Below are 20,923 nucleotides of genomic sequence, written 5' to 3' on the forward strand. Positions count from 1 at the left end.
TCCCGGATGCTGAGTGATGTTGAGCATTTTTTCATATGTCTGTTGGTCATTTGTATATCTTCCTTAGAGAAAGAGCTACTTAGCTCTTTTGCCCATTTTTTAATTGGGTTGCTTGCTTTTTCTTGTAAAGTTGTTTGAGTTCCTTGTATATTCTGGATATTAATCCTTTGTCAGATGTATATTTTGCAAATATTTTCTCCCACTCTGTTGGTTGTCTTTTAACTCTGTTAATTGTTTCTTTTGCTGTGCAGAAGCTCTTTAGTTTGATATAATCCCATTTGTTTATTTTTCCTTTGGTTGCCCGTGCTTTTGGGGTCTTATTCATGAAATCTGTGTCCAGTCCTATTTCCTTTTTTTTTTTTTTTTTTTTTTTTAATTTTATTTTGTCGATATACATTGTAGCTGATTAATGCTCCCCATCACCAAAACCTCCCTCCCTTCCCCTCCCCCCCTCCCCCCCAACAATGTCCTTTCTGTTTGCTTGTTGTATCAACTTCAAGTAATTGTGGTTGTTATATCTTCTTCCCTCCCCCCCCCGATTTGTGTGTGTGTGTGTGTATGTGTGTGTGTGAATGTATATATTAATGTTTAGCTCCCTCCAATAAGTGAGAACATGTGGTATTTCTCTTTCTGTGCCTGACTTGTTTCACTTAATATAATTCTCTCAAGGTCCATCCATGTTGTTGGAAATGGCAGTATTTCATTCGTTTTTATAGCTGAGTAGTATTCCATTGTGTAGATGTACCACATTTTCCGTATCCACTCATCTGATGATGGGCATTTGGGCTGGTTCCAACTCTTGGCTATTGTAAAGAGTGCTGCGATGAACATTGGGGAACAGGTATACCTTCGACTTGATGATTTCCATTCCTCTGGGTATATTCCCAACAGTGGGATGGCTGGGTCGTATGGTAGATCTATTTGCAATTGTTTAAGGAACCTCCATACCATTTTCCATAGAGGCTGCACCATTTTGCAGTCCCACCAACAATGTATGAGAGTTCCTTTTTCTCCGCAGCCTCGCCAGCATTTATCGTTCAGAGTCTTTTGGATTTTAGCCATCCTCACTGGGGTTAGATGGTATCTCAATGTGGTTTTGATTTGCATTTCCCGGATGCTGAGTGATGTTGAGCATTTTTTCATATGTCTGTTGGCCATTTGGATATCTTCCTTAGAGAAATGCCTACTTAGCTCTTTTGCCCATTTTTTAATTGGGTTGCTTGTTTTCTTCTTGTAAAGTTGTTTGAGTTCCTTATATATTCTGGATATTAATCCTTTGTCAGATGTATATTTTGCAAATATTTTCTCCCACTCTGTTGGTTGTCTTTTAACTCTTTTAATTGTTTCTTTTGCTGTGCAGAAGCTTTTTAGTTTGATATAATCCCATTTGTTTATTTTTCCTTTGGTTGCCCGTGCTTTTGGGGTCGTATTCATGAAGTCTGTGCCCAGTCCTATTTCCTGAAGTGTTTCCCCTATGTTTTCTTTAAGAAGTTTTATTGTCTCAGGGTGTATATTTAAATCCTTAATCCATTTTGAGTTGATTTTAGTATACGGTGAGAGGTATGGATCTAGTTTCATTCTCCTGCATATCGATATCCAGTTATCCCAACACCACTTGCTGAAGAGGCAGTCCCTTCCCCAGTGAATAGGCTTGGTGCCTTTGTCAAAGATCAGATGGCAGTAAGTGTGTGGGTTGATTTCTGGATTCTCTATTCTATTCCATTGGTCAGTGTGTCTGTTTTTATGCCAGTACCATACTGTTTTGGTTATTATAGCTTTGTAGTATAGCTTAAAGTCAGGTAGTGTTATGCCTCCAGCTTTATTTTTTTTGCTGAGCATTGCTTTGGCTATGCGTGGTCTTTTATTGTTCCATATAAATGTCTGAATAGTTTTTTCCATTTCTGAGAAAAATGTCTTTGGAATTTTGATGGGGATTGCATTGAATTTGTATATCACTTTGGGTAGTATGGACATTTTCACTATGTTGATTCTTCCAATCCAAGAGCATGGAATATCTTTCCATCTTCTTGTATCCTCTCTAATTTCTCTCAGCAGTGGTTTGTAGTTCTCATTATAGAGATTTTTCACCTCCTTGGTTAACTCAATTCCTAAGTATTTTATTTTTTTGGTGGCTATTGTAAATGGGCAGGCTTTCTTGATTTCTCCTTCTGCATGTTCACTATTGGAGAAAAGAAATGCTACTGATTTTTGTGTGTTGATTTTGTATCCTGCTACTGTGCTGAAATCATTTATCAATTCCAACAGTTTTTTTGTAGAGGTTTTAGGCTGTTCGATATATAGGATCATGTCATCTGCAAACAGGGACAGTTTGACTTCATCTTTTCCAATCTGGATGCCCTTTATTTCCTTCTCTTCTCTGATTGCTCTGGCTAGTACTTCCAACACTATGTTGAATAGGAGTGGTGAGAGTGGGCATCCTTGTCTAGTGCCTGTTCTTAAAGGAAAAGCTTTCAGCTTTTCCCCATTCAGGATGATATTGGCAGTGGGTTTGTCATATATGGCTTTAATTATGTTGAGATACTTTCCCTCTATACCTAACTTATAGAGGGCCTTTGTCATGAATGAGTGCTGAACTTTATCAAATGCTTTTTCAGCATCTATAGAGATGATCATATGGTCCTGGTGTTTGAGTTTATTAATATGGTGTATCACATTTATTGATTTGCGTATGTTGAACCAACCTTGCATCACTGGGATGAATCCCACTTGATCATGATGAATAATTTTTCGTATGTGTTGCTGTATTCTGTTTGCTAGTATTTTAGTGAGGATTTTTGCATCTATATTCATCAAGGATATCGGCCTGTAGTTTTCTTTTTTGGTTATATCTTTACCTGGTTTTGGTATCAGGATGATGTTTGCTTCATAGAATGAGTTTGGGAGATTTGCGTCCGTTTCAATCTTTTGGAATAGTTTGTAAAGAATCGGTGTCAATTCCTCTTTGAATGTTTGGTAAAATTCTGCTGTGAATCCATCTGGTCCTGGGCTTTTCTTTGTTGGGAGCCTTCTGATAACAGCTTCAATCTCCTTTATTGTTATTGGTCTGTTCAAATTTTCTACGTCTTCACGGTTCAGTTTTGGGAGCTTGTGTGTGTCCAGAAATTTATCCATTTCCTCCAGATTTTCAAATTTGTTGGCGTATAGTTGTTTATAGTAGTCTCGAATGATTCCTTGTATTTCAGATGAATCAGTTGTAATATCGCCTTTTTCATTTCTAATTTTTGTTATTTGAGTCTTCTCTCTTCTTTTTTTTGTTAGCCATGCTAATGGTTTGTCAATTTTATTTATCTTTTCAAAAAACCAACTTTTTGATTCGTTGATCTTTTGAATTGTTTTTTGGTTTTCAATTTCATTCAGTTCTGCTCTGATCTTAATGATTTCTTTCCGTCTACTAACTTTAGGATTGGATTGTTCTTGTTTTTCTAGTTCTTTAAGGTGAAGTGTTAGGTTGTTCACTTGCCATCTTTCCATTCTTCTGAAGTGAGCATTTAATGCAATAAATTTTCCCCTCAATACTGCTTTTGCAGTATCCCACAGGTTTTGGTATGATGTATCATTGTTTTCATTAGTTTCAATAAACTTTTTGATTTCCTGCTTGATTTCTTCTTGGACCCATATGTCATTAAGTAGAATGCTGTTTAATTTCCATGTGTTTGCATAGTTTCCAGAGTTTTGTTTGTTATTAATTTCTAGTTTTAATCCATTGTGGTCTGAGAAGATACATGGGATAATTCCAATTTTTTTGAATTTATTGAGACTTGATTTGTGACCTAATATGTGATCTATCCTGGAGAATGATCCATGTGCTGATGAGAAGAATGAATATTCTGAGGTTGTTGGGTGGAATGTTCTGTAGATATCTGCCAATTCCAATTGGTCTAGAGTCTTGTTTAGATCTTGTGTTTCTCTACTGATTCTTTGCCTAGATGATCTGTCTAATATTGACAGTGGAGTGTTCAGGTCCCCTGCTATTATGGTATTAGTGTCTATTTCCTTCTTTAGGTCTAATAGAGTTTGTTTTATAAATCTGGCTGCTCCAACATTGGGTGCGTACATATTTATGATTGTTATGTCTTCTTGATGGATCAGTCCTTTTATCATTAAGTAGTGTCCCTCATTGTCTCTTTTTATGGTTTTTAGTTTAAAGTCTATTTTGTCAGATATAAGAATAGCCACTCCTGCTCGTTTTTCTTTTCTGTTTGCATGGTAAATCTTTTTCCATCCTTTCACTCTTAGTCTGTGTGAATCTTTATGGGTGAGGTGGGTCTCTTGTAGGCAGCATATAGTTGGTTCCTGCTTTTTGATCCAGTCAGCCAGTCTGTGTCTTTTAATTGGGGAATTTAAGCCTTTAACATTAAGAGTTGTTATTGAAAGGTGTTGATTTATTCCTAGCATTTTATTGGTTGTTTGGTTGTCTTAGGTGTCTTTTGTTCCTTGCTTTCTGATTTACTGTTTGGTTTCTTTGTTTGTTGGTTCCTTAGGTTGTAGATAGTGTTTTTGTTAGCTTGTTTTCTCTTCATGAATGCCATTTTTATTGTACTAGCGGGTTTAGATTTTTCTTAGGTTTTTATGGCAGTGGTAGTTATTTTTCGGGAACCAAACCCAGTACTCCCTTGAGGATTTCTTGTAAGGGTGGTCTTGTGGTAGTGAACTCCCGCAGTTTTTGTTTGTCTGAGAAATATACTATTTGCCCCTCATTTCGGAAGGATAGCCTTGCAGGGTAGAGTATTCTTGGCTGGCAATCTTTGTCTTTTAGTATTTTGAAAATATCATCCCATTCCTTTCTAGCTTTTAGGGTTTGTGATGAGAAGTCTGATGTTAACCTGATTGGGGCTCCCTTATAGGTGATTTGATGCTTCTCTCTTGCAGCTTTTAAGATTCTCTCTTTGTCTCTGAGTTTTGCCAATTTGACTATGACATGTCTTGGAGAAGGCCTTTTTGGGTTGAATACGTTTGGAGATCGTTGAGCTTCCTGGATCTGAAGATTTGTGATTTTTCCTATACCTGGGAAGTTTTCTGCCACTATTTTGTTGAATATGTTTTCAATGGAATCTCCATTTTCCTCCCCTTCTGGAATACCCATGACTCGGATATTTGAGCGCTTGAGGTTGTCTGATATCTCTCTCAGATTTTCTTCCATGTCCTTGATTCTTTTTTCTTTCTTTTTGTCTGCTTGTGTTATTTCAAACAGCCCATCTTCAAGTTCAGAGGTTCTCTCTTCAACTTCGACAAGCCTGCTGGTTAAACTCTCCGTTGTGTTTTTTATTTCGCTGAATAATTTCTTCAGTTCAGCAAGTTCTGCTACATTTTTTTTCAGGACATTGATTTCCTTGTATATTTCCTCTTTCAGATCCTGTATACTTTTCCTCATTTCATCATGATGTCTAGCTGAGTTTTCTTGTATCTCATTCAGTTTCCTTAGAATTATCACTCGAAATTCCTTGTCAGTTATTTCAAGGGCTTCTTGTTCTATAGGATCTAGAGTATGAGATTTATTAACTTTTGGTGGTGTACTTTCTTGATTTTTTGTATTTCTGGTGTCTTTTTTTTGGTGTTTATTCATTGTGGCAGGGGGTTTCACAGTCCACCGGTTTGAGACTAATGACTAACTAGGATGTTGCTGTGGTTGCTAATTTGGTATGGCTCCCGCCGTGACTGCTCAGTTGGCCTCTAGTGTCTTGTGTGTGTGGTTGCCTCGGGTCTTGGGCTTCTCCGGGGATCCACCTTTCTGGTCAGCTTGTACTCTGCTGGGCTGGTGGATCACGTACCACAGGGTGTGTGATCTCTGTTGAGCTTTCACTTTCTGTACAGGACTTCTCCCCGTTCCGTGTGCTCTGGCCCAGGCTGTTAGATCGTGCAGTGGCGACCCCACCGGGTGTGTGGTTTCTGTCGAGTCTCCCCCCTCTGTGCACACTGTGCTGGGCTGGGGCGTGTCTTCTGCACCCCTCGTCTATCAGCTGGGCCTTCAAGACCCTGCTCAGCACCGCCTCGCCCAGGAAGTCTGTCAGGTTTCTGCTAGGCACAGACAACCGGTCTCTCTGGGTGCCTTTGTAGCACTGTGTAGATCTTTCTCGGGTCTTGTTCACCTTTGTATCCCCCCGGTATAAACCGAGTCTAGTGCCTGCCTGCAGCCTGCTCTCCGGCAGGTTCAAGTGGACCTGGGAACTCTCCTACCACACTATTCCCAACCAGAAATTCGTTAGGCTTTTTTCCAAACTGGTGGTCGCAGAGATGTTATCTGCCTCCCAGTAACAGGAAGTTTACCGGGGCCGGAGTCCAGGGTGTGGTGGAGTGACAGTCATCCCGCCCGTACTTTCTAGCCCTCCCAACACTGGTCGGGACGCCCCACACCCCCAGCCCCGCCAGAGAACCGCGGAGGGAGTGGGAGAGGAGGCTGGCCCGCAGGGTCCGGAAAGCCCCGCACCAGGCCAAGCAAATGGGCTCAGTGATGGCCGAGCAGGGCGGAGCTGCCCGCACCTGGGAAAATGGAGGCAGCACCGGGGCAGTGAGTGGCCTGGTGGTGCAGGCGGGAGCCGCGTGGGCCAGGGATCACTCACAGTGCTGTGCCCGGTCGGGCGCTCACTCTGTCTCTGGTTTGTTGCCTTCCGTGTTCTTGGCGCTGCCGCCTCGGGCTGTTCAGTCGCGGCGCCGCTCGGGCGCTCCCAGGAATCTTCTTTAATGCCGGCCTGAAACCTCGAATCCTGAATAGGGCAGCTGGCCGCCTTCAGTGCGGCCCCAGCCTCCGGGATCCTGGCTGCATCCACAGCAGCCCTGGCGCCGTGTTCCCTGTTTCAAGACTCGCTTTTGCAGCTAAGAATCAGTTCTTTTCCTGCTCCACACTTCAAAGCTGTTGCCTGTAAATGAGGCAGCCTCTCCTGCCGGGGGCAAAGTGGCGTTGAGCCCCCACGACCGGCCAGCAGCAGCAGTCCTCCCTTAAGAGATGGCCAGAGGAAGGTCCACAAGTTTCCCGGCTGCCTGAGGCCCAGTGGCCACCTTTTCCACCTCAGCTACTCCGCGCCAGCCGCCGCAGCCGCCGCCATCTTGAAAACCCTAAACCAAAGATATTTAAAACATCCAAATGAAAATCAATAAAATTCTAGAAGTTAGACAATAAAAGGTATTGTTACAATAAAGAGTAACAACTCTAAATGTAAATAGATTAAATCCCCTACTGAAAAGACACTGACTGGCTGGCTGGATAAAAAGCTAGACCAAGCTATGTACTGTCTACAAGAGACTCATCTTACCTGTAAAGACACACACAGAATTAGAGTGAAGGGATAGAAAAAGGCATACCACACAAATGGAAATAAAAAATGAGCAGCAGTAGCTACTCATATATTGGATAAAATAGACTTTAAAACAAAAACAAAAAAATAGAAAAAGAAGGCCACTGTATAATGACAAAAGGATCTATCCAACCAGAAGACATAACAATCATAAATATATATATGCACCCAACATTGGAGCATCCAGATATGTAAAGCAAACCCTATTACACATAAGGAAAGAGATAGACCCAAATGCAATAATATTTGGGGACCTAAATACCCCTTTCTCAACATTAGACAGATAATCTAGGCAACAAATCAACAAAGAAACACAAGTTTGAAACCACACTTTAGAGCAGATGGACTTGGCAGGTGTCTACAGAACATTTCATCCAACAACCACAGAATATATACTCTTCTCATCAGTGCATGGGACACTCTCCAGGACAGAACACATACCAGGTCACAAATCAAGCCTCAACAAATGTAAAAAAAATAAAATCATTTCAAGTATCTTCTCAGACCACAATGGATTAAAACTAGAATCAATAACAAGAAAACTCTGGAACTGTATAAACACATAGGAATTAAACAACATGCTCCCTAATGACATATGGATCCAAAAATAAAATAAACAGAAATCAAAAACTTTCTCAAAACTAATGAAAATAAAGACACATCATATCAAAACCTGTGAGATGCTGTCAAAGCAGTACTGAGGGAATTTTATTGTAATAAATGCCTATATCAAAATAATGGGAAGATTTCAAATAAACAACTTAGTGCTATACCTCAAAGAACTAGAAAAACAAGAACAATACAATCCCAAGTTTAGTAGATGGAAAGAATTAGATCAAAGCAGAACTAAATGAAGTAGAAACCCCCAAAATGATACAAAAGATCAATGAAACAAAAAGTTGCTTTTTTTGATAAGATAAACAAAATAGACAAATCATTAGCTAGGCTAACTAAAAAAAGAAGAGAGAAGGCCCATATAACAAAAATTAGAAGTAAAAAAGGATACATTACAACCAATACAACAGAAGTACAAAGAATCATTAGAGACTACTGTAAACAACTATACACCAATAAATATGACAACCTGGAGGAAACTGGTAAATTTCTGGACACATACAAACTATGAAGACTGAACTAAGAAAAAACAGAAAACCTGGACAGACCTATAACAAACAATGAGATTGAAGCAGTGATCAGCAGTCCCTCAACAAAGAAAAACCCAGGACTCAACGGCTTTACTGTTGAATTCTACCAAACAGTTAAAGAGGAATTAATACCAATTCTCTTCAAACTATTCCAAAACATTGAAACAGAGACTGTTCTTCCAAATTCATTGTATGAGGCCAGCATCATTCTGACACTAAAACCAGAAAAAGATAAAACAAAAAATGTAAACTACAGGCCAATATCTTTGATGATCATAAAAACAAAAATCCTCAATTAAATATTAGCAAATAGAATACAGAAGTGCATCCAAAAAAATTTTCACCATGATTGAGGAAGTTAGTCTCTCTCTGCTTCACCATTTCACAAAATAATACCCTGCTCTTACTGTTGCCATCTCCAAGGCCTTCACCAAATGTGCTTCCTGGACTTTGAACTTCCAGCCTCTGAAACCATAAGCAATAAGTTTTGTTCTCTTTGTAAAATACCCAATTCTGTGTATTTTGTTATAGGCAACAGAAATGGACTAATACAGGAAATTGGTACCAGAGAAGTGGGGTGTTGCTTATTAATGGGGAAGTGACTTTGGAACTGGGTGTTAGGCACATGTTGGAGAAATTCTGAGGATTCTGAAGATGACAAAAAGATGAATGAATGTTTAGAATGCTTTAGAGACTTGTTTTGTGATAGCAAAGAGAATGCTGATAGAAATATGGACTGTAAAGTCCATTCTAAGGAGGTCTCAGACAGAAATAAGTTTATTGGAAACTGTGGAAAGGTCATCCTTGCTATGAACTGGCAAGTAATTTGGCTGCATTCTGTCCATGTCTTAGGACTTTGTGGAAGTTGGAACTTAGGAGTAGTGAACCAGAATATTTGGTGGAAGAAATTTCTAAGCAATAAAGCATTAAGGAAGCTGCATGACTATTTGTAACAGCCTATGCCAAGTTATGGCAGCAAAGGCATGACAAAAACAAAAACAAGAAAACCCCCCAGAATTTAAAAGGAAAGCAGAGAGTCAAGATTTGGAAAATTTGTGGCCTTTCCATTTGGTAGAGATGCATAGAGATTTTTCAGAAGAAAAATGCAGTGGTGCTATGAAAATTAGTACAAAAAAAATGGATTATCAGGAAAAGGGAAAAAAGGCCCTGAAGGGACTGCAGAAGCCTCTGAGGCCAATCCTTCCAAAACAGGCACAGAAGCCTAGGGAAATGGAATACTCTTGGTTAACAGGCCTGAGATGCCCTCTGAGGGCTCACTGCCCAGAGCTACCCCAGGAAGCTGTTCCCCACACCAGTATCTCAGCTGCTCTGGCTGCTTCAATTGTGTCTAAATTGGTCTGAGGTATGGCTAGACCTGCATTTTGGAAAATACAATCCAGAAGTATTGGCGATGTCCACATGGTGTTAATCAGCTGGCCCACAGAATGCTCTAGCTGGGTAGGCTTAGGAGCTTCCACCCCAATTTTAAAGGATCTATGGAAAAGCCTGGGGACCCAGGAAGAGATCTGTTGCAAGGGCAGATTCAGTGCATAGAGTCTTCACTAGAGCAGTGATGAGCAGAAACTTGGGGTCAGAATTGCAGCAGAAAAACCCCAACAGCACCATGCTTAATGGAGCTGCGGGAGCATAATCACCATGAAGATCCCAGAATTGTGAAGCTACTAGCATGCAATGCCTGTCTGGGAAGTGTGACCTGAGACCAGAAAAGACATAGAAGTAGAGTTGACTGAGGACTTGGTCACCCAACCCCCACACCAGCATGCAGAGAATGTCAAACATGGAGTCAAGGTACATGATTCCCCAGCTGTAAGACTTAATGCCTGCCCTGCTGGGTTTTGGACTTGTTTGGGACCTGTTACACTTTTCTTTTGGCCTATTTCTCCCTTTTTGAATGAGAACATGTATCCCATGTTTGTCCCATCATTGTACTTAGAAGTAGATAACTTGGTTTGATTTTTGCAGACGTAACTTTGAATTTTGGACTTCTGAGATGAAACAAGTTAAGACTATGGGAATGGAATGAATATATTTATATGTGTAAAGGACATAAGTTTTGGGGGACCAGGGGCATACTGCCTTGTATTAAGTATCCCCCCAAAACTTGACCCCCACTGTAGCAGTGTTAAGAGGGTAGAAAATCCTATTATGGTAATTGAAAAGCGGGGCCTTGAAGAGGTTATTAGATTGTAGGACCATGCCATAGTGAACAGATTAAGAAAGATATTCAGGGGAATGGTCGGAGGGCCTTAAAAACAGAGTGAATGAGGAGGTGAGTCTCTCTCTTTCCTCTACTATGTAACCAGGTATTAGCCCGCTATCACTGTCACCACGGAGTCCTTCACCAAATGTGTGCCCTGGACTTTGGACTTTCATTCTCTGAAACTGTAATAAATAAATTTCATTTTCTTTATAAAATGCCCAGTTTCACGTATTTGTTATAAGCAATAGAAACAGATAATAAAATAATCAAGCGGGATTAATCCAAAAGATGCAAGTCAATAAATGTGATCCATATCAACAAAATCAAGGACAAGAAACATAATTATTTCAACAGATTCATAAAAATGCATTTGATAAAATTCAACATCCTTTTATGATAAAGACTTGCAACAAATTTGGTATAGAAGGAAAGTATCTTAACACAATAAAAGCCATATATGAAAAACCCACCAACAATATCATCCACAATGGATGAATGGGAACAAGACAAGGATACCCACTCTCACCACTCCTATTTAATACAGTATTGGAAGAAATGGCCAGAACACTCAGAGAAGAGAAAGAAAATAAAGGCCATCCAGTTTGGAAAAGACAAAGTCAGACTGTCCCTGTTTGCAAATTGCATGATCCTATATACAGAAAAGCCTAAAGAAAAACTACTTCAGCAAAGTTGCAAAATACCAAATCAACATGCAAAAATCATTAGCATTTTTATGTTCCAACAACAAACTAGAAGAAAAAGAAATCAAGAAAACTAGCCCATTTACGGTAGTCCCCCAAAATAAATAAAATAAAATAAAATATCTGGGAAATAAATTTAACCAAGGACATGAAAGATCACTACAATGAGAACTACAAATACTATTGAAGGAAGTTAAAGACGACACAAAAAGATGGAAAGATATCTCATGCTGTGGTATAGAAGAATTAGCATTGTGAAAATTTCCATACTATCTACAGTTATCTACAGATTCTGCAGAATCCCTATCAAAACACCAATGATATTCTTCACAGAAATAGAAAAAATGATCCTATCATTCATATGGAACATCAAAAGACCCCAAATAGCCAAAGCAATAATGAGCAAAAAAATAAAGACAGAAGCATAACACTACCTACCTGACTTCAAATTGTACTACAAAGCTATACTGACCAAAACAGCATGATATTGGCATAAAAACAGGCACTCATGCCAATGGAACAGAATAGAGATTCCAGAAATCAACCCACAAAGCTACAGCCAACAAATATTCTGCAAATGAACCAAGATCATACATTTGGGAAAAGACTGCTGCTTCAATAAATGGCTCTGGGAACACTGGGCATCAATTTGAAGAAAAAAGTAACTAGACCCATACCTCTTGCCATATACCAAAATCAATGCAAAATGGATTCCACACTCAAATATAAGATCTGAAACTATACCACATGTTCTCACTTATTTGCGGGAGCTAAAAATAAATAAATACACAAACAAACGGGGTGGGGGAGAAGACACAACGATCACAATTACTTTTCAAGACAAGGTCAACAGATATGATGTTGATGGGTGGAGGGGAGAGGTGGGGGGAGGAAGGAGGGAGGGAGGGAAGAATTGGTAAAGGGACACGAAAATCAACTACATTGTATATTGATAAAATAATTAAATTAAATTAAATTAAATTTTTAGAAAAGTGAAACTATAAAACTCCTAAAAGTAAAACATAGGGAAATACTTCAGGAAGTAGGAATGGGCAAAGACTTTATGAACAAAACCCACAAAGCACAGGCAACAAAAGGAAAAATAAACCCATGTGATTAAATCAAACTAAAAATCTTCTACATAGCAAAAGAAACAATTAACAAAACAAAATGACACTTACAGAGTGGGATAAAATATTTGCAAACTGTGTATCCAGCAAAGGATTTCATATCCAGAATATACAAGGAATTCAAACAACTTAACATAAAAAAAAGAAATAACCCGATTAAAAAATGGGCAAAGGAGCTCAATAGGTATTTCTCAAGTGAAGATATACAAGTGGCTAACAGACACATGAAAAAATGCTCAACATCACTCAGCATCAGGGAAATACAAATCAAAACCACCTTTAGATATCATGTCTCACCCTAGTTAGACTGCCTGTTATCAAAGAGGCAGAGAATAACAAATACTGGTAAGGATGTGGAGAAAGTGGAACCCTTCCACTGCTGGTAGGACTGTAAATTGGTGCATCTATTATAGAAAATGGTATGGAGCTTCCTCAAACAACTACAGATAGAGCTAACATGTGATCCAGAAATTCCATTGTTGCGTGTATACCCAAAGGAATAGAAATCATCATGTTAAAAGGATACCTGCTCACCCACATTTATTGCAGCTCTATTTACAATAGCCAAGAGTTGAATTCAACCTAAATGTTCATCATGGGAGGACTGGATAAGGAAAATGTGGTGCGCGCGCGCGTGCGCGCGCGCACACACACACACACTCACACACTCACACACACACACACACACACACACACACACACACACACACACACTGGAATACAGTTCTGCCATAAAAAAGAATGAAGTTCTGCCATTCACAGCAACATGGACGAACTTACAGAAAATCATGTTAAGTAAAATAATTCAGGCACAGAAAGAGAAATACCTACCACACATCCTCACTTGAAATGCAGAACTGAGGTTACCAGAGGTGGTAAAGCAGGAGGGTAATAGAGTATAACAGAGGAATTGATAAAGAACCATGAAAAATGATTACATTGTATAATGTGAATATACTAATTATCCTGATTTGAGCATCACATATTGCACACAGGTAATGATATTCAGCTCTGTACCCTACATATATGTACAATCAACTATGTTATAATAATTTTTTTAAGAAAAAAAACAATAAAATATCTGTTAAATAATATGGAGAATATTTTTATGACTTTAACATAGATTATTTCTTAAACAGAACATCAAAAGGATTATCCAAAAAGAAAAATATTGAACTACTTTATAATAAGGAATAGGTAAGGGATTTCTTCATCTCAAGAAAAAAAAAAAAGCAAATAATTCAACAGGAATATAAACAAAAGATAAACATGCACAGCATAAGTGAGTTTTCTACATGGCCACTGAACATGTGAATATATGAAAAGATGTAAAAAGCTACTCAAAGTTACCTTTCAATACAATCTCTTATAAATAATGATGTTCTTGCAATAATTAGAATATTAGAACAAATACATGGAAAATGTAAACAAATTCCAGGAAACCCATTTAGAAAGACACCCATATAGAAATCTAACATTGACTTTACAGAAGTTCCAGAGGAGAGAACAGTGAAAATATGGAGGAATAAATTATCAAAAATATAACATAAGAAGTTCTACTAAAATTGAATATCATGAGCCTTAAGAATAAACAAAGACAATGAAACTATATCTTTCCAAAATTGTGACTTATACATTTAACCAAAATAAGTACATGAATTTGTCATGTACTGGCATTGAAAAAAGGCATTTCTCTATTCCCATATGTCCTGTTCTGCTTAGGGATAAAACAAAATAAATGGTCAGTTAACAGCATGATAAGTACTAGAGAAAAGTGTAACGTGCATACCACGCAAAGGAGGGGCTCAAATGTCAACCTGTGGTTTCAAGTAATGACATTTGTAGCTATTGAAATTTTAGCTGATGGTTTAAAAAGAGTAACTAAAAGTTATCCATCTAAGGAGGGTGTGTAAATATGTATATTTGGAAGAGAAGGTCACACATATAAAGGGCAACACACTATAAAAGTTCAGGGACATTTTAATATTGCCTGTTTAGACTATGTTTGAGATAATAATTGACTTCAACACAAGTCCTATATGAAACAAATATTGAAATTATCAACCAATTGTGGATAATTTATAAGAATTTTTTTCTTTGTATTTACAGTGTTATGGTATAAGTGTGTTTATTATGTATTTAAAAAAATATAATTCACAGAGGACACAGACATTCACAGGAGCATTTTTGACCCTACTCAGGTCTAGATCAATTGAAAGAGTATAAAATAAAATTGGGAGAAATTATGATATATTGCTGACCATAAAGCCCTTGGATATGTGGGAACAAAGCTTTGTTATCACTAAGAGCTTGGGAGAAATTAAATTGAAATCCTATAATAAATCTCTACAAAGCATGTTTTCATTGCTGTTTCTATAACCTCAAAATTCTGAACATTTTGACAGTGATAGATCGTCTTTATGATTGTCATCTTTGGATTCCATTTTTCGGGGATATTAAATTCCAATTACGTGGTGTTTTGAAAAGACTTTGTCTTAGTGCAGTTATCATGATATTACTTTTTATTATTTCATTTTGTCAATTAAGTTAGATTTATTTTAAGGGCAATGTGGTACAGTGAAATAAGCACCAATTTTAATGTCAGGTAAACCTGAGTTCAAATTTCTGATCTTTGAGGGTGTTACTTTATTTATTTATTTATCTATTTATTTTGGGACCAAGATAGCAGTTGAGTTCATCATACTTCTCACTTTATGGAATGATACTACCAGCAGTCCATGCAAAACTCTCCTTTTATTTCATTTACTGATTTATTTCCTTTTCATTTCTGCCTATTCTTCACTCTCATTCCACTCCACCTCCCATGGACAACAACTCCAGGCAACTTGATATGGACTCGAGTTTGCTCATAGCTTTTAAACATATGAGGTATTACATATATATTTATTGTGAATTTACACAAATTAATACAGATATACGCAAGTGTCACTCTCCTATAGATTTCATTCTGTCTCCAAATATTTCTACTCACCACTAGTTTTTGGAACCTGTACAGACTACTGTGAACACCTGGTTTGCTATCTCTAACTCTTTGATGGTGTACTTTTACCCCCTTGTATACTTATTCTTTAGAAATCTAGATTGTCTCTAATAATATGATTCAATATTATTCAATCAATGTTTTAATGAACATCTTTATACAAGTTGCATGGTCTGTTATGAGAATTCTTATATGAGACTTTTTCTGAAATATCAAGTCAGAAGTTGTGGGGTCACATGATATATGCAATTTAATTTATACTGTCAAAGTGGCCTCAAGAATGAATGTGTAGACTAACTTTTCCACTGTAGTACATGAGAAATCTGTACTCACATTTCTCACATTTTCACCAATATTTGACTTTACAATAGCAAATGTATTTTGGTACAATGTTTGGTATTGTAATAAAGTCAATACAAATTTGATGTTGGTAGTCAAATACTCAGTATTTGACTATTGTAAACAAGTAGTCAATATGATCAAAAATTCTGCATTTTTTCCCCAATCTCCTGAGCTATACCCTTAAAAAGCAAATACTATAAGTAAATTATTAACAAAGAAAACAATTTAACAATTTTTTTCTACCAAAGAAGTATTTCCAACCTCCCAACATGAAATAGACTATATCCTTATATTACCCAACTCTATAATTAAACATGAATCTTTTGTATTACTTAGGACTCTTTCATTTGTAGGTATAAGATTGCAAGACTCATACAGGTTTTTAAAACACGCAAAATTATTCCTTCCCTTAACTGAAAGTTCAGAGATAGGATGAAGTTCAGTAGCCTTCACCTACTGACTCTACCATCAAAGGCACATTTTTGTCATGTCTTACTTCCCTACCTTCACTGGAGTGTAATTTTTCTTGTTGATTTTTCTCAAACTCATGAAATGGCTTCCAGAAATTTCCAATATCTACAAAGCACCTGTTTCACATCACAGAAAAGGAGAGGGTATCTCCCAGAAATGATTAAAGAAGAGTGAGACATAGTTTTTTTCAGGCCAAAATACATTTTATGTGTCTTATTTGCTCAAATTGGGCTACTTACATCAGCCTACACCAAGCAACTAGGGCCTAATACTGAAGTTAATACTAGCATCTGCTCCTTTCAAAGTATATTAGCTATGCAAGGGTGGTAAATATAGAATTAACAATCAAGATGAAACAAAAAAAAAAAGAGGAGAAATGGGTATTGAACAACAAAAAGAGCAAATATCTTCATAAGTTAGGAAATCTGTGTACTCTGATGCAATGAAAACTAACCTTTTATCAGCAATTTTAATCATTAAAAATTAGATTAATAATTTTAACATTTTAACAATCATACTAATATTTTCACTTTTACAATGATTATTTATTACAAATAAAACATGCATGCTTTATCAAGTTAAATAATTTAGAGATGAATAAATGTTATCCTTTTGCCCCTCTACCATCTCCTTCTATAATTATGTTCATATTAACACATCTTATAGTATAAACAGATTTTATAAGGATGGAGTTTATTTATAAATTCACAAATTAAACAAAATATTTTTCATTTTGTAGCATGTTTTTGTTTTCATGGAATGATATTTTATGACCCTTTCTCCATGTCAACGCATAGAGATTTAAGTCATTAATTTTTAAATACACAATTTTATTTTATCTTTAAGGGCTAGAATTACATACTTTAGCAGGAGCAATATGATAAGGTAAATTAGATGCTGAAAAAACAGTTGGAAGTGTGAGGGGGGGGCAAAAAATGAGACCTCTCCTAGCTACCAAGAAAACAGTAAATCCTCAAATGACAGAATATGCCTATCAATTAACTCAGCTGCAGATTATTCACAAGAACTCACCTGGAAGCTGCTTCATGCATTACATCTGCCCAGGTGTCATTATCTCTTCCAGAAGAGAATAATGATATCCCTTATCTTTTGCCTTAAAATATTACATAAGTGATTTCATTGTGAAATCTAAATGGGAACCCTGTTTGTAATGGTGTAGGGGTAATATAATCCATTCATGGATTTATAATTAAAATTGACAAGGTACCTGGTGGTAGAGCTGAGTATCACTAGACATAGCCAGAGCAATAATGCCCCATGTAGTAGCATGATAATTTGTCCACCGATTCATTCCTCTACTGATGGACATTAAGATTATCTGTTTTTTCCTATTAGCAACATACTCAAAATAAGCATTAATTTACATGTCATTAATTTAACTGGTTTAAATACATTACATTTCTGTTCCAATAAATATATAATATGTAACTGAGATTTTAAATGGGGAAGTTGTTAAGTAAACCACACTGTATAATTAGTTACTCATTTTTTAATCAATTTACTCTGTAGAATGAAATGTTACCTTTTATTAAAGCTATATACTGGAATGCCATATTTATTTGACATCAAGTTATTTTCTCCCTAAAGAAACATATTTACTTTTTCAAATGTGCATAAAAATATTTCAAAGAGGAGTTTATATAGCTTTTAATTTCTTTATTAGCTAATACTGGACTAATTTAATTTCCTGTGATATTAAAGTGACTTTGGCTGATCACTTTTTGTAGCATTAAGTTTTTATAGCCACACAGTCTGTCCATTCCTTTGATCATTGTAAGTTCTCAAAGTTTTTGTTGTCATGGGTCTGCCTCTGATAAGTTTTCTAGAAAACAAGAACTTTATAGCCAAAATTTAGAGACACTTTTTATTTTTAATTTTTTTACTTTGAAGTTCAGAAGACTGATCAGACTACTGAGTATTCAGGTTGCTGTTACCTCTCTCAACATTGGACAGACCGTTTAGGCAAAAAAATCAACAGAGAAACACAAGATTTACATTAAGTGGGAGTGACCATTTTGTAATGCTGCCTTTTGTAAATAAAAACAAAAACATAATCTTTTAAGATAAATAACTTGTTTTAAAACTACTAAAAAGTTTCATGAGTTGAATGAAAACTTGAAACCATTTTTTATTGGCCATTCTACTCTTACTTTTAGATATGAATGATTTGACATGTCTCTCAAACTTTAAAATTACAACAGCTAGCAAAAGAAATGAAAGTAAATCTCTTGGGATATTTGCTTTTATTATGTAAAATAGCATGAAATTTTTTATTCCCTAATGTGAAAACAAAATGACAACTTTGATAATAAACACGAAATTGTTTTGAAAATCCTATAAGTTCTACAATTTGTACATTTTATGTTTATAGGTTATTCAAATCACCAAATACTAATATTTAAGTTTGGGCTGTATTATAATGTTGATACAGACACAGGAGACCTGCCTTTCCATTCTAGTTCTTCGATTTAGAAGTTATAACTTTATCATTTAACTTTTCTAATCTTTATTTTTTCAGTTGTGGCATGTGAATAATAGTACCTGTGAAAGGTGTTGAGAGAATAAATGAGCTATTGTTAGTAAAAAATGGTAGTGGACTATTACAGACTATGTCAAGTTATTTATTATGTCCTAAGCATGTTTTATAAAATTCATATTATAGTTCTTGACAATATCTAAGCTCAAAACAAGTTTTAAGAGAAAATGGTACGAGTAAGGATGTAATTTTTAAATAGATCAACATAAAACCCTAGGAGTGATATGAAAAATGGTGTAGTAGTATGTTAGAAATGGTTCAGATCCTCTACAATAAAAATTAAGATTAAGCTGGAAGAAACATACGAGGATCAACTATTTTGGAAATCTGGAAACTGATCATATTTCCAAACCATTTTTGCACTTAACAAGCAGTTTATGAATCTACTTTAAAGCTATTCTATTTCCTTTTTTAAAATCTTCATTCCAAAAATCTCAACTCAGTTTTAACTCACCATTAAGTAGCTGAATATGAAAGGATGTTTTAGAAACACGTTTTTATGACATAACTTTACTGCCCTTGAAATAGGAAATGTGTCGCATTGAGTTCTATAATAAACAAGATAACTTTTCAAATTCATGAGCGATACTATCTTGAGGGTCACTTTTTCCATTCAGTTTTACACTCATATTGTTGATTTGAACAGGCTATTTCCATTGATTTCATAAGGGCTGTATACAAAGATAGACTGTAAAAGGGCCTAGAGCCCCACATGAAAGCAGAATAGAGATTTATGATGATCTGGCATCTGCTTTGGTGGACTCACTCAACTGAAATATGGTTATGGTAATACATAAAATCAAGTTTATATTTCTCAAATAAAAACTGTATCAATGATTTCCTGAAAAATAATCAAAATTGTAAAAAAAATTATATTTTCTTAAGAGAAAGTCAGGCTAAACCTAGCAGTTATTAGTCTATTCTGCTATCTCCACCTAAATATCTTGCTTAAAAGTAGGATCAGTATATATACTTAGTTTTTGCATTATGCCTTTTTTTCATTCACTAAAATAGCCAACACAGTTGCTGATATCCAAAAGTAAATAAACCATATGGACAATACATAGAATAAAACTATTATTTGTACTTATGTTGAACTACTATTAAGTATAATCAATTATTATATTACTTTATATTATTTATATTTACCTTAAATTTTAAATAGTATTTACTATGAGCTTGAGTTAATGCTTGTTCCTCAGTGTTTTTGGTGAATAGTTGTTTAAGGGAATAAAGATTGAAAATTATGTGTAATTCATCCTATATTTAAATTAGAGGCCTTAGACAGGGGAATACCTTGTTGAAATATAATGAGACATGTGCTTTAAAAGAGATATTATTGAAGCACAAAAGAAGGATTTTTAATTCTGCATTGGGAAGTGTGTGAAGTCCAAATAGGGGTCATAATTGAACTTGGTCTTTCAGCACAAAAAAGATTCCCATTCTTTTGCCATTTTTTTGTGAAGTGTAAATCCTGCTTTTAAAAATTGGTTTGTGTGTTTTCTTATTGTTTTGAGAGAGTTTTTAAAAAAGATATTCTGGATGCAAGTCACTATAAGAAATATAATTTAGAAATATTTTTCTTGGACTGTGCTTCATGTTTTTATTCTTTTAAGAGTATTTCTCAAAGAGCACATGGTTTTGATTTTGATGAAGTCCGAGTTGTCATTTTGTTCTTTAATGGACTGTGTTTGGTATTAAATCACATAAAACTTTACCTAATACATGACCACAAGATTTTCTCTGTTTTATTCTAAAACAGTTACATTTCAGGTTTCATGTAAAAATTATGAATGATTCATGTAAAAATTATTAATATTGTTGGGTTTAAATTTATCATTTTGCTAGCTGTTGTCTCATGTATTCTTTTTTCCCCTTTTCCTTTTTCTGTATTCTTTTGTACTGAGTATTTATGATTCCATTTTATGTCTTGTAGGATCTTAAGCCAAAAAAGTGACCTGTGATTTTTAAGTTTAAAAGATTACTCTAGCTGTGTGGGGAAAGATAGATTATGGGGATAGAGTTGAAAGGAGATCAGTTAAGTC

Source organism: Cynocephalus volans, chromosome 15 (genome assembly GCF_027409185.1).
Source record: "Cynocephalus volans isolate mCynVol1 chromosome 15, mCynVol1.pri, whole genome shotgun sequence".
NCBI lineage: Eukaryota > Metazoa > Chordata > Mammalia > Dermoptera > Cynocephalidae > Cynocephalus > Cynocephalus volans.